This window comes from Photinus pyralis, unplaced genomic scaffold (genome assembly GCF_008802855.1).
Source record: "Photinus pyralis isolate 1611_PpyrPB1 unplaced genomic scaffold, Ppyr1.3 Ppyr1.4_LG1, whole genome shotgun sequence".
NCBI lineage: Eukaryota > Metazoa > Arthropoda > Insecta > Coleoptera > Lampyridae > Photinus > Photinus pyralis.
The window spans coordinates 31882850-31897378 of record NW_022170249.1 but is presented as its reverse complement, the minus strand read 5'-3'; the positions used below and the strand labels follow the sequence as shown (position 1 = coordinate 31897378).

Here is a 14529-nt window from a genome sequence, read left to right as displayed (position 1 = left end):
CCATCCAAATTTAATGAGTGGGCATCATACTTAGCTTACAGAATCACACGAGGGAGACGAAAATAAACTATGGCCACAGGAAAATACGTTCCTTTTAATACACGTAATCGAGATGTATTATAGCGAATTTGAAACACGTTTGAAGAAAAATGTTTGGCAGAAAATAGCAACGGAATTATCAAGAACGACTAGTACTCAATATACAGCAACACAGTGTGATACGAAATGGAAGAATTTAAAAAAAACTTATAAGGCCGTAAAAAATCATAATGAGAAATCGGGAAATAACACTAGAACATGGATATATTATGATGCGGTACATGCAGTGTTGTTTAATAAACCGGAGATAAATCCACCTGCCACATGCTCAGTTTCCGGAGTGAAAATTAACACGGAATGCGTTGCTAATACCTCTTCATCAACATCCACCACTTCGGAAACTCCCAAGAAGAGAAAGAGGTCTTCTGATGACGATAGGCATAAGGAAAAACTTGATCGGCAGGATCAATTTTTACAACTTTTTAAAAGATTGGTGGATCACATAACAAAAGAAAGTTCAAAATAAGATTAAGACGTAATGTATTTTTTTGTATGTAGAATGTACATTTATTATTGTTTGTTATAATTAATCGATCAAAAGAACTTACCTGAAGTTCGATCGTAATTATATGAAGGTCCAGTCCGAAAATATTACAATAATTTGTTTACTATGTAGTATATGGTTCTTCTACTCTAGAGCACAATGTTTAAAGAAAATAAGCCCGGCCCTGCCTCATCATAATCCTGCCTCCTTGATGCTCCGCGCCCGGCTTCTCACTGTTATTTAAAGATATCCCACCCTGTTTTTCGGTATATTATGGATGGGGGTGGGTGGGTTGTAATATTTTCGGACTGGACCTTCATATAATTACGATCGAACTTCAGGTAAGTTCTTTTGATCGATTAATTATATTTCAGGTCCAGTCCTCAATATTACAATAATTTGTTTACTATGTAGATGTTTAAAGCAGAAACCGAAAACAGGACATAAAAAATACGCTGCGCGTAAAAAGAAAAAAAACCTTTTGTTCTCAACAACTAAACAAAATTTACTTCTTATTTACCCGTATTAGGTAAGTGGTAACCGCAAAAAGGTAAGTATAAAAAAGAGATATAATATTCTTATCTCTTACGAAAGAACTCAAAACAAACTTATAGGTACTAAGGTAACAAAAAAGTATAGTAGTTATACTATAAGACACCGAATTTAACTATTTTGTGCCTCAAAAATCGAAGCCAGAAAACTCTTATCTTTAATTGGACGGTTATAAAACCGAGCAAAAGCGTTGGAATTTTTACTCCAACCTGCTGCTTTTTTAATGGAGTCCAGAGAGAGTCCATTTCTTAATGCGGCTGAAGTGGATGCGTGTCGAATCGAATGAGGTTTGAAAACTGACGAGTCGACTCCCGCTGCCTGTAAGGTCTCCCTTACCCATCTACTTAGAGTTTGCTTCGTAGCAGGTTTATAAGGCTTTTTATACGTGATAAACAGCTTAAGACACCCTTGTCGCAAATTTTGTGTAGCTTCTAAATATTTCTGAAGCGTTGAGGCTACACATAAGTTGGCATTGTTAAAAAAAGGTAAATCTAAGCAAGGTTGCACTGAATTGACACTGGATGTCTTAATAAAATCAGGGACAAAAATTTTGACTCCTTCGTTAGTAAATTGAATATTTGAATGCGTTATAAGAGAAAAAGTTTGCATCCTATGGCCAGTTCCTAAGGCAAGTAACGTGATTAATTTATGGGAAAGACATTTTAAAGAATCTGCCTCTGTTTTTTCTAAATAAGTCAAAACAATTTGAGGATCCCATGTACAGTCGTACTTTGGTCTCGGTGGTCGAAGCCTAAAAATCCCCTTCATAAACCTTTTAATTTGAGGATCCTCTCCTAAATCGTGCGAAGTTATTAAAGATAAAGCAGCGCGGTGGGAGTTAAACGTACCAAACATGTTTTCTGTTGTTTCAAAAACATTTTGAAAAAATGATATTATATGAGAACTATTTTTTTCAAAAGGTGAAATGTTTTTGTTTACACAAAAACTCCACCACTGCTTATATGTTGAATTATACTGCTTTAATGTGTTGTCACTTATGGATTTTTCCATAACGTTTATCGCATTATTCGGTATGCCTTGTATTAGAAACGCTTGCCTGATAACCTGGCTACAGCCAGGATAAGGACCGAGGCCAGAGGATGTTTCTGATCGCTGAAAGGAGAAAATAAAATATTATCCGCTGGTCCAAAAAGTAGCAGATCACCTTCAATCATTTTCTCAAAAAGAGGAAACCACGGCTGTGATTTCCAATACGGTACAACTAATATTCCAGATGCATTGTCATTTAAAATTTTTTGCAAAGTTCTTAAAATTAAAGAAAATGGTGGGAATGCATAAAATTTTAAATTTCTCCAACTTATAGTGAAAGCGTCAACCGTTTCGGCTTTTGGGTCTATCTGCCAAGCGATAAACCTTTGACATTTACGATTTTCCATGGAAGCGAAAAGATCGATTTCGGGTAAGCCAAAGTTTTCTATGACTTTTAAAAAAATGTCATTGTTGAGAGCCCACTCAGTTTCCGTATTCGTGACACGAGAAGCTTTATCAGCATGACAATTTTCAGCTGACGGAATGTATGATGCAAAAATCCAAATATTTTTGGATTCGCACCAACGCCAAATTTTTCTCGTAATTTCATTTAGTTTCAAAAATCTTACGCTACCCATCTTATTCACACTAGAAACTGCAGTAGTATTATCGGTACGAATTAAAATACTACAATTAGAGTAATTTTTGGCAAAACATTGCAACCCAAAGTAAATAGCTTGGAGTTCCAAAAAATTGATATGTTCTTTCTTATAACCAGCTTCCCACCATCCATTGGTAGTTACGCCTTGACAAAAAGCGCCCCAGCCTGTTAAGCTTGCGTCTGTAAAAATTTCAAGGTCAAATGAATCTTTCCTCAAATCATTTTTTGTTGTATAAATATTAGAAAGCCACCACTTTATATCGTTTCGAATAGGATCTGAAATAATCATTTTCGCATAATAGTTCTCATTATTATGTTGCAGAGCCAGATGTTTTTCCCTTTCTAAAAATTTGGTATACACCCAGCCGTATTTTACAGCTGGACATGCTGACGTTAAAATCCCTAAGAATTTTGCAAGTGTAATAATCTGGCAATTTTTCCTGTTAAGTAAAAGTTGAGACCATTTAAAAATCTTGTCTCGTTTTTCGGGTGTAAGTTCTATGGTCATTAAACTCGAATTATACATAAAGCCTAGAAACTTAAATTTTGTGTCCGGAAAAAGCACACTTTTTTCCAAATTTACAATGAATCCCAATGATTCTAATGTGGACCTGAGAATTTGAACACTTTGAGTGCATTCGTCCTTCGTAGCCCCCAGAACCAAAAAATCATCAAGAAAATTTACACAAAGCACGCCCCTGGCACACCGTACATGTTCAACCACCGGTCGCAAAAGCTTCGTGAACGTATAAGGCGCGGTTGCCAGGCCAAACGGCAAACAGGTAAATTCATAAAGGGTGTTATTAAAAGAAAATCTTAAATATTTTCTATGGGCTGGTGCTATTGGAAGTAAATAATATGCATCTTTTAAATCGAGAGAGGCTGCAAACGAGTTTTTCTGAATTAACCTATTTGCTGTTCTGAAATCCTCCATTTTAAAATGCGGTGCATAAACATATTTATTTAAACGTTTTAAATTCAAAATAAAACGTTTTTTGCCATTGGGTTTATCGGCTAAGAATATTGAAGACAGAAACTGATCTTTCAAAAAAGTACATTTCTGTATTGCCCCAATATTTAGTAAGCTAGCAATTTCATTATTAATTTGGCTACTTTCTTCCTGACCAAAAGATTTTGGGCGTAGAATTACTTGATTTGGCTTTTGAATAAAAGGCAATTTATATCCTTTAATCCAACTCAAAACAATCGAGGAAGGATTTATAAAAAGCCAATCTGAGTAAAAATGAATGAGGCGACCTGCATAAACAGCATTGCATTTTAAATTTTTCCTTACCTTTAAATCCTCTTCTTCCACGTGCTTTGGTTTTTGTTGCGATAAAGTCTTGGCTGGTTCCGACCGGTAGGCAAATTTTTGTGATCGGGCCGGCCTCGTCTCGGGGTAATGACGGACCGGCCTGAACGCGTTTAAAGGCCGACTTGATCCGGGTTTACTTCGGTCACTTACAGTATCGCCCCCCCTCTTTCTATTAAAAAAAGGTTTTGGCACCGATTTAAGTTCCTTACTTGCACTCTCAATAGCTTTGAGAGACTTAAGCTTGTCTGATAGATCTGTTCCAAACAGAAATTCGGCCGGCATGCATTTTTCGGCAACCGCCTGCAGGTTCTTTAAATGGGGTGTTATAAGATTTTTTCTTATAACAAGATTCACGATGGAAGAGATTAGTAAGTATACGGCCGGAGTTAAACAGATCTGTCAATAAACCACTCCTCATATCTCCGGGAATATTCTCAATATTTCCCAGGATATTAGAGATTGCTTTGCCTAGAGCACAAAGCCCCTTTCCTAATTGATTTTGACCCTCGGAGTGAGAAAAATCTACCGAAAGAATAGGTTTTTGTAAGGCGGCTTTAACCTCTGGATTGAGAATCGGGGCCGTTAGCAAAGATAAATTTGAGGGTGTGTCATATTTACTTAGGATCGTTAATAAATCATCCTTTTTAAGGCCATTTTGCAAAAAAACCTTCCACCTTTTTGCAAGTTCATTGTGCAACAATGAACCGTTTTCCGCAGTGCTTTCTGGATCGTCGCCGAGCATATCAATGACATCCTCTGGTAAAGATACGTCATTATGAATTACAAGTTCATTATCTCGGGACTCACTTGACAAAACGCTACAGGCATCGTCAATTTTCCTTTCCTGAGTGGCATTACATATACCTCTCGTATCGCCTAAAATAGATTGAGCACTACAGGTACCCAGATCTACCAAACTGCCCTCTGAAACAACGCTACAGGCGTCATTTCGAATAGCTCGATCAGCAGAATTATCTACAGAACGTGACAGCGTCGCAGTTTCGAGCGAAGCCCGCGGCATAGCAGAAGATGTTGACGAAGGCGCTAACTGCGCTGGAGCGGCACTTTTCGTTTCACGTTCACGGCGTACGTGACGACGGAAACTCCTGGACCTGCTTCGTCCCCGCGAACGCGAGCGTGCGCACGGACTTCGGGACTGAACCCGTCGCCTAGCCTCATGGCGGGGCTCGCTAATGGAATCTCGTCGTCGGCTGCGACTACGAGACCGGGAAATCCGAGATTGTTGTTGTTTTATACCATTGAATAAAAACACTATAAGAAGCCTAACCCCGTGGAAATAAAGCGCGACAGAGTTTGAACTGAGAATATAATGGGAACACTGTCAATAGAGTCGATTCTTGAACTGAGAAGAATGAGAATTTGCTTTCCTCCTATTTACCGCAAAGAGAGTTCGGCGGTCACAACCAATGCGGGTGCAAGGGGATTTGTGAGATTTGTCGCGCTTTCTTCCATAAGCGTTAGGCTTCTTATAGTGTTTTTATTCAATGTTTATACTCTTAAATTCCCTACGCAACTTCTTTAAAAGTTTCCGAGTCGATACGTGATCATCCTCGCTGCTCGCAGAGCAACTACGACTTCTATTCCTTTTGGATTTTCCCATTTCAACTATGGACGATAGAACGAGTGAAGTGTTTCGACAAACACCTGACCAAATTTGTCTAAAATTAGGGTAACATTAATACAATTACTTACGCCAGGAAATGATAGATCACACAATAAACAACAAATAGGCCGAATGAACGAAAAAAACGTCGCGAAGACCAGCAACGTGTTGATGCTCTGAGCACAAGAAACACAGTGAGAAGCCGGGCGCGGAGCATCAAGGAGGCAGGATTATGATGAGGCAGGGCCGGGCTTATTTTCTTTAAACATTGTGCTCTAGAGTAGAAGAACCATATACTACATAGTAAACAAATTATTGTAATATTGAGGACTGGACCTGAAATATAATAAAATTTGATAGTACCTACTCTAAACTTATGGGGAAAAAATTAATTACAATGTACAAGCAAATCAAAGGCCCGTGTCATATTATGCGCTATGATTTCCCTTTTATTCTTCCCTGCTTGTGTTACACTTTCTGCCGCATAATTAATGGTCATTTCTCTTTCTTCATTCTGTTCAGATTGTATATTTATGTCTAATATATCTGAAACAAATGGAAGTCCAAAATACGGCTAGAATTGTTTATTGTCTTATACCTTTGTTCAGCATGCATATATTATGTAAAATACATGCAGATACCACCATTATAGGGATGCGATCAATGCGTGTATTTTCAACAAGCTTCAAACGGCGGAAACGTCCTTTCAATAGAGCAAAGGCTTGCTCTATAGGCACTCTTGTTTTAGCATGTGCTGTATTGTAATGCTTTTGTACTTCTGTTAGCTGGCCGTAATCTTTGAATGGAACCAATAATTTAGATGTCAAAGGATATGCACTGTCTCCAAGTATGTGTCCATTATGAAGGAATTCGTATGCATTTTCATTTACAGAAAACTCAGAACGTTTGAAGACCATAGCATCGTGCACAGACCCAGCTTCACCTGCATAGACGTCCGTAAAAAGGTATTTGTCATCACAAATCGCTTGCAAGATGACGCTATGGAATCCTTTACGATTTACATAGGAAGTATGGTTGTGTAATGGTGCTTTGATGGGCACATGACTTCCATCAATACAACCTATAACATCTTAAACATAAAGTTAACACAGGAAATGGAAGCTTTAAATACAGAACATACTTGGAAAGTTAGCTTTCTTATAAAACATTCTACTGATTCTTTCTTGACTTTGCACATTCGGCCATGCCAATACTTTTGCAGTTTTATTATATTCTATCAGCTTTTCACACACGCAGTGTAAACATTTCCAGGCTGAAGACTTTGATACTCCGAAGCGTTCTGCGACACTACTTCAATAACAGACAACAATGTATAATCATGTAATCAAAAGGTCAGAATACAAACCGAAAACATTCCAAATTTGCCAAGTACCATATAGCTATCATAAGTTGCTTTTCAATCTTAACAGAGATAGCACCCCTACGTACATTTTCAGTCCACATGCCCCCTATGTTTGATAACAGTGTTTCAAAAGTAACTCTACTTAAACGAAAATCAGCTTTAAATTGTGAATCTTGCATAAAGTATACCGTTTCTTCTATGTAATTGTTAACCTTTTGTATTGAAGAGGATATAGTATTTTCTTTATCATCTTCAAAAAATAAGTCTTGTATAAAATAGCACGCCACCCCTAGTGCAATATCCTCTAATTTGTCCATTACAATATTTATTTTAACTCTTTAAAAATTTAAACAAACAATGCCCCTAACCTTAAAATTTCGATAAATCTAGCAGATCGCTCAAAAACCTCTGACCATTTAGATTCAATCAAACCAGTCAGATTTTTTTTTAAAAAACGCAAAAGATACGATCCAGATCTAATTTAAAAACGCACTTAACTAATTCGATAAATCTGACGCTAATCGCGAACGAACCCTTAGTTATTTATGAGACGAGAGCAACTTATAATGGTTTCAGGTACACGCTTATTCAATTAGAACTGCGGAATTCAACTACACTGTAAACCCCCATTATTAAAGATGGCAAGAGGAAAACTGGACGAGGTAGAATTAGTTGGGATTACTATGACGACTTTAATGACATATATTTAGAAGATAAAACTGTAAATCTGCCAAATATGATATCTTCTCCATTATCAACACCTCCGGCCACATTTGCACCACTGATCCAGATCCACAAACCTACCTTATTGCCCCAATTACACATGCCTGAGGAATCATCGGTTACTGAAGAGCCAGACGTTACAGTGACACCTGAAATAAGTGCAGTTTCTAATGTTATTTGGGATTCTGTACCTAACTCCGCAGACCCAGCAGAAACAGTTGCCAGCCCGACAATGCGAACAGATAAACGTAAACGCCCAGGCGGCGTTTATTATTTAAAACAACGTCAAGCTGATCTCGAAGAAAAAAGAATTGACGAAATTAAAATACTCCGCATCGCATTAGAACGCAATAACGAAATTCAGCAAAAAAGAAATGCAATCTTAGAAATGTTGATAGAAACTAAAAAGTAATCAATCCAAATTTTGTAGATTTTTTGCAATTTGCATACGATAAGTTCGAATTATGATATTTGTAGTATTGATTATTTTGGATGATAATTTTGTATGTAATGCAAGATGTCAAATAATAAAGTGTTTGTTTTGCTATAACCTCTGTTTATTTATTTCACAAGCATATTACAAAAATTAGGGTAAATCGAGGAGAGATGGACCAGTAGGAGAGACGGACCACCAGCAGTATCTTGTCTGTTGTTGCATCAATCCCTGTTAGGCCGGTCGCACACCAAGGATGCATCAAACATGCAGCATGCAACATACAACACGATGTAAATACCGCGCATAGACTTGCGCAGCTTGAAACCATTTAAAACACGTGCATGTCGTTAAAACTATCTCAGACCAGTGCAGCGGATGCACATGTCTCACGACATAAACTGCATGCGGTATCCTATGCGTGTCTTTTTGCAGTTATTGTTGCGCGTTGGAACGAGTAAGTCTGTGTGAATATATAGTGTTCGAACAAGAAATTCTGTGTGAGAAAATTAATAAAAACATTATTCAATAAAAATGACTAATAATAATGAAGATCCTCTGTTTACTATAAATTTTATTAAGGCGGTAGAGAATCGCCCATGCATATATAACTATGGTTTATCCGAGTATAGTAAAAGAAATAAAACAGAAAAGGCATGGAAAGAGGTGGCGGAAGAAATAAAAGATACAGGTAAGAAAAATATGTTTATTATGCGTATTTCCATTGAATTGGTATTGATCCTTCGGCCGTCAAAAAGTAGCTAGCTAGGGCTTTACGAAGTCTCATGGGTAATGTTGTTTCGCGATAACCATCTTGATCTTGATTTATTTGTGGTTGATTTATGTCATCGTTAAAATGCGTTGGAGTACATAGTTTTCCTTCTCGTATTCTAATGAAATTGTGCAAAACACAAGCAGCTTTTACAATACTTTTGACGCTTTCTTCGTCACAACAAATTGGACCTTCGAATATACGAAACTTTGACACGAGTATTCCAAAAGCACATTCTACACTTTTTCTTCCTCGTGAGAGCCTATAGTTAAAAATTCTTCTAGTAGGGTTCAAAATTCTTTGGGGATAAGGTCTCATCAGATATGTCAACAATGGAAAAGCCTCATCACCACATAAATAAAAAGGAAAAGGTTCAGCATCTTCATTTCCTGGCAAAGGTGAAGGATCGGGAATTTCTAATTTCTGATTTCTTAACAATCTTCCAATGTGGGAGGTTCTAAAAACTGCCCCATCACTATTACGTCCTAAGTCACCAACATCTATGGTTGTGAATAAACTGTCAGCATCAGCAGCAGCCATTAGTACCATTGAAAAGAAACCTTTGTAATTAAAATTGCTCGAACCACTATTAGCAAACTTCTTAACACGAATGTGTTTGCCGTCGATTGCAGCAACGCAGTTGGGCAAATTCCATAAATCTTGATAACGGCGAGCATTTCGTTTCCAGATGTGTTTAGTAGGAGTTGGCATAAACAAAGGCTGCAAACTGTCCCATATGGCGGTCGTTGTCTCTTTCACTATTTTTCCAACGGTGTTGTCTCCTCGGTAAAATTGGAATGAAAGGTTTTTGAAACTATCACCTGTAGCCAGATACCTCAAAAAAAATACAAATTTCAACCAACCGCCTCTACTTTTATTTATGTATGTTTTATCTTTTTAGTGCCTAATTGTCGCGAATGCTGGAGGAATATAAGAGGATCCTTTTTAAGATCGTTAAAAAAACCACGATCCGGCGCAGGAACTAACGAAAAGAAAAAATATTACCTCTCTGATCATTTACAATTCATTCTTCCTTTTACCAAAAGTAAAGCAAGTACTGGAAATCTAGAAACAATCGATGATAATTCTGAAGAAGAAAATAGCGAATCCCAGGAAAATACGGAAAATGAAGACCTGCATTCTCAACCGCAAAATGATGAAAGAAGTCAAGATGGCAATGCATCTAATTCGCTATCAGATTTAATTACAAATGAGAACGTGAATGTAACAAGTAGACAAGAAGTCACTACACCTACTAATATAGCAAAAAAGAGAAAACTGTCTCAAATTTCTTCATTACCTCCAAATCCTGTTGACGCTGCTTTTGTGGGGTGGCTTAAGAACAAAAAAGAAAGAGACGATAACAAAAATGATGATCCAAATATGTCATTTTTACGAAGTTTAGTACCAGATATGCGTAAAATGACAGAGAAGCAAAATCGCCGATTTCGGCAAAAAGTTATTGAGCTTGTAGATGAAATATTGGAAGATGCGGATATTAGATCGTATAGGAATACTAATTCAACATGGAGCACCAATAGCAGGACTTCGGCAGGGTCATATTTTGTTGCTTCTTCAACGCCTAGTCCAAACACGCCATTAGGAGAATGGCCTGTGCAGGAGCAAAGGGCTGAAACGTCCACATTCGAAAATCAGCATACTACAAGCGACTACGAACACACATGGTACAATAATTAAATCATTAATATTTACTACTATCACAAATTATATTGCATAGGTATCTACTTACCGTAATGTTATCAATAAACGCTCCTCAGGGGAAATCGCATCCCTAAAATGAGTATCTTGCTTTTCTATCTTAGGTCCTACCATATGCAGTAACTGATTAAAACTTTCTTTGGACATTCTATAAAACTCTTTAAATTTTTCTGGATTGAGCGTTAATTGCTCTTTTGTAACAGAAGCTGGATTATGTACTATGTTATCTACAAATAGAGGATGAATCCAAAAACGGCGCTGCTTTCTTTTTTGTTTCAATCGTCTTCGCAAATATTGCCAAGCTACTATAACATCCTACTCGCTTGAAGACATTTTGCTTACTGCAAGCAAACTAATGCTGCTGTATATGTGCGAGGTTATCCAACATACAACATTTACTTCATGTCGCATGTTTGCAGTGCCGTATTTCCCATTACGCAAATTACGCCCAGGCGTAAGGCGGCAATATTGGAGAGGCGGCAAAATTTCAATTTTCAAATCAAAATTAGGCGTCTTCCTTCACCGACTTCTCACCACCTATGTCACCACTCAACTCACGGTGAGTGACTCACCTCACCGTCATGTTCCCCTTCCCACACGTAAGAAGCCAGTGCAATATTTGAAGTTGTCACTATGCAGTGATCATGATCAGTGTCGTGAGTGAATTGCAGCTGAAAGCGTAGGGGTTTGTATGTAGTGAATTATATTATATTGTGAACGGTGTGTATCGTAATTCGTAATTCGCATTCGTATATCTGTTTGCTTTTTACAGATTAGTGTTATTACTTTATTAGTGGTAGCACAGTCTAAATACAATTAGACTGTGATGGTAGATAGTCGTAGTAATCTGTGATCACTGATCAGTGCGTTTTACCGTTTATTTATAGTGTTGAGTTTGAGTCGAGTGTCACAAACATTTTACAGTATAACAATTAACAATACTATGAGTGACGGCCGGAAACGGTTAAGTGGAGCGCAGTACAAAGCACTCGCTGAAGAAAAACGGAGAAAGATTCAGGCCGTTTTAGACAAAACTCAAAATTTGAAAAACTATTTTTTAACTAAGCCTACAAATTCCCAAGAGCAAACAGATTGTTCAGAATCGGAAGATTTGGAGGTTGTTAGTGTTGTACCTATACCTATACCACCTGACAATGCAGTCAATGCAGAAGCGGTGGACACGGTCACAGAAGCATGTAAGTAATTAAGTATCAGTTATGTCATTATGTGTTTTTTAAACCACGCCCCCACATATTTACTCATTAGGTACTTTCGTCTTTCTGGGCACCCATTTGATAAATTTTTATTAATTTTATAGTCTTATAGAATGCCCGTTGGGATTAAATGAAAGTCAATTTTCCACACGTTTACAACTTTGTAATTATCAACAATTGGTGCTGTTGGTGCTATCAAAAAAAAATGTGCCAAATTCTTGACAGACAGGTATTGTTACAGCATCATCATCGAACGTAGAATCTGCATGTCCATCACCATGTTTGCCAGCAATTGTGAGCAACGACCCTGCCGATTGGAACATCAATGATGATACTATCAATTATTTAATGTCATTGCCCAATGAAATATGCCAAAATACAGATGAGGATTTTTCATTAACCAAAATTGTTAATGGCGGAAAGTCACGATGTCTCACTAAAAACGTTTTCCGCCGGAAACTTGCCAATGGGGAAGAACAGCCTCGTAAATATTTGATATATTCATCTTCAAAGAAATCCCTGTTTTGCATCCCATGTCGACTTTTCGGAGGAACATAAAAAATGGCAACTGAAGGCATAAATGATTGGAGTAATGTAAATAAAATTTTGAATTTACATGAAAACTCCAAAGAACATGCCAAATCTCAAGTAACTTTATTAAGGCGTCGACAAAAACAAAACCAAATTGATTCACTGCTGTGTCAGCAAATAAGTATTGAAGAAGATTACTGGCGAAACGTGTTGAAGCGCGTAGTTGCAGTGACTAAAAAATTGGCTTCCAGGGGGCTACCGTTTAGAGGAACAGTTGAAAAATTTGGTAATACGAACAATGGCAATTTCATGATGTGTCTGGAGCTCATAGCAGAATTTGATCCGTTTCTAGCCACACATTTATCTCAGCACGGAAATCCTGGAAGTGGTAAAACGTCATACCTATCATCTACAATATGTGAAGAGTTTATTGACCTCATGTCGACTGAGGTACTAAATCATATTATGACCGAAATTAGAATGTCAAAATACTACTCAATTATAATTGACTCCACACCCGACATGGCTCACATTGATCAATTATCCGTAATAATCAGATATGTTACAAACAACGGAAAACCAGTGGAGCGTTTTATTGGCTTTTTGCCAAATGTGGGGCATAAATCTGAAGATTTAGAAAATGCTATCATGTCAAAATTGGAGAAACACAACTTGGAATTAAAACATTGTCGAGGTCAATCCTACGACAATGCGAGTAACATGTCGGGATGTTACAGTGGTCTACAAGCAAGGATTTTAAATCACAACCCACTCGCTTATTACCTACCATGCGCCGCCCATTCACTGAATTTGGTTGGAGTCTGCGCTGCTGAATGTACTAGAGAGGCTGTAAGGTTCTTTGAAACGATTCAAAACCTATATACTTTTTTCTCGGCATCTACTCGTCGTTGGGAAATTCTACTTTCCAGTTTAAAACCTGGCGCTAAAGTTCCAAAACGCGTAGATGGAACAAGGTGGTCTGCACGCCATGATGCTTTAATGAGCTTATGCGGAGGCTGGGGGGATTATTTAAATGCTTTGACAACAATTGAAGAATCTATTTCTGAAAAACCTACGGTCCGTGCGGAGGCGGCTGGGATTAAACGTTGCTTAAACCGCTTTGAATTTGCCTTCATGTCGGTTTTTTGGGAAGCGATATTAGAGCGTTTCCACAGCACTAATAAAATTCTTCAGAGCGTCGAAATCGACAATGGTGACGTAACTAGACTCTTTTCGTCTTTGATAAGTTTTGTAAAAGCTCTACGAAATACTACCATGTTTGAAACGTACCTTGATAAAGCCAAAGAAATTATGGATGAAAGCTACGACAATGATCGTCAAAGAACTCGGAGACGTAAACTTTTCCCAGATGAAAATATGGATGGCGACACAATTCTGACAGGCAAGGAACAACTAAAAGTAGAAACATATTTTTCCATACTGGATAGGGTTATGGTGGAACTGGAAAAAAGATATGAAGCATATGACAGTGTTTTCAAAAAATTTAAGTTCTTTTTTACTCTAAAAGAAAGTTCTCAAGAACAGTTGATTGAAAGTGCCAACTACCTGCAACAATGTTATAAGGACGATCTGGAAGATGTATTTGCAACAGAATGTTTGCATTTCGCGGAACTTTTAAAAGAAACAGACACGAAACACGAAAAATGTACCTTATCAAATATGCTTTCATACATTCGATCTCACAATTTAGAAGCAGTTTTCCCCAATGTTGAAATTGCCTTACGTATGTTTGTTACTATGGCGGTCACAGTTTGTTCAGCGGAGCGTTCATTTTCAACACTTAAACGTTTAAAAACATACTTAAGAACAACAATGCAACAAAACCGTTTAAATGCATTGACAATTTTGACAATAGAGTCTGATATAACAATAAAGTTAGATTTTGATAGTCTTATAAACTCATTTGCGTCTATAAAATCCCGACGAAAAATAATATAGTTGTGATAATAAATAGGTATACAAAATTTTATAATCTAGTTTTATTGCTCATACTACCTTACCTACTAAACTGAAAGCGGCACTTTTTGG

At 37.4% G+C, this 14529-nt stretch overlaps 1 pseudogene; it reads left to right on the top strand.

Annotated features, from left to right (window-relative positions):
• Nucleotides 1-11420: 11420 nt before the first annotated feature.
• LOC116160841 lies at nucleotides 11421-14529 on the top strand (annotated as a pseudogene).